Genomic DNA, 1,470 nt, shown 5'->3' with positions numbered 1-1,470 from the left:
TCTACAAAACCATACGAAGTTATGGTATCATTAAATTTTAGATACCATTGTCAAGAAGCTTGTTTTAACCCATATATTGATTTCTTTTATTTACACACCAGATTTTCTTTTCCTATTATGGTGAAACCTTCTGGTTGGTCCATATAAACTTCCTCTTCTAAGTCACCATTCAGAAAGGCGGTCTTTACATCCATTTGGTGAAGCTCTAAATCATAATGANCCACCAAAGCCAAAACAATTCTCAAAGAGTCCTTCTTAGAAACAGGAGAGAAGGTCTCTTTGTAGTCAATGCCATCATTTTGAGTGAAACCTTTGGCGACTAATCTAGCTTTATACCTTTCAATATTGCCTTTTGAGTCATGTTTAGTCTTAAAGACCCATTTACAACCGACTCTTTTTGAACCTTTAGGCAATTCAACTAGATCCCANACTTTATTGTCNTCCATTGATTTCAATTCTTCTTTCATAGCATTCAANCAATTCTCTGAATTGTTACTTTCCATGGCTTGTCTGAAAGAGACTGGATCCTCATCAATGCTTAAGTNACATTCATGTTCAACAGAGTAAACCACATAATCATTCGAAATAGCTGGTTTTTTCTGCCTTACAGACCTTCTTAATGCTGCTTCTTGTGGTTCCTCTATCAATTGCTCATTTATGAGTTGTTCATTTGTGACTTGTTCATTGTCAACCGGCTCAACATTTAAATGTTCATTTTGTGGGATTGGAACATTAACTTGTTGTCTCTGCTTGTTGTGTGACTGTGATACAACAAGAGGGATAACAACTTCAGAAGAGACATTAGAAGTAGAAACACTATCAGTATGCTCTTGAATGTCCACTATTTGTGATTCCTCACTCCCACTAAATTGACCATTTTCAATGAACCGAGCATTTCCAGACTCAACTATTCTTGTACTATGGTTAGGGCAATAAAATCTATATCCCTTTGACTTTTTGGGATAACCGATGAAGTAACCATTAATGGTTCTTGCATCAAGTTTCTTTTCATGTGGATTGTATAACCTTACTTCTGCTGGACATCCCCAAACATGAAGATGTCTTAAACTGGGTTTCCTTCCAGTCCATAGTTCATAAGGAGTTTTAGAAACTGCTTTGCTAGGAACCCTGTTAACCAGATATACAACAGTCTTTAATGAATACATCCACAGAGATAAAGGGATATTACTATGACTTAACATACTCCTAACCATATCCATAAGAGTACGATTCCGTCTTTCTGCTACACCATTTTGTTGTGGTGTACCGGGCATTGTATATTGTGCACAAATACCCCGACTTTCAAGATACTTTGCAAATGGACCTGGACATTGTCCACTCTCATCAGTTTTACCATAATATTCACCACCTCTATCAGATCTCACCACTTTTACTTTTCTATCTAATTGCCTTTCCACCTCATTTATGAACACCTCAAGGGCGTTCACTGATTGAGATTTTTCATGCAAT

Source organism: Vigna radiata, chromosome 4, assembly GCF_000741045.1.
Source record: "Vigna radiata var. radiata cultivar VC1973A chromosome 4, Vradiata_ver6, whole genome shotgun sequence".
NCBI lineage: Eukaryota > Viridiplantae > Streptophyta > Magnoliopsida > Fabales > Fabaceae > Vigna > Vigna radiata.
Note: the sequence above shows the minus strand (reverse complement) of the source record.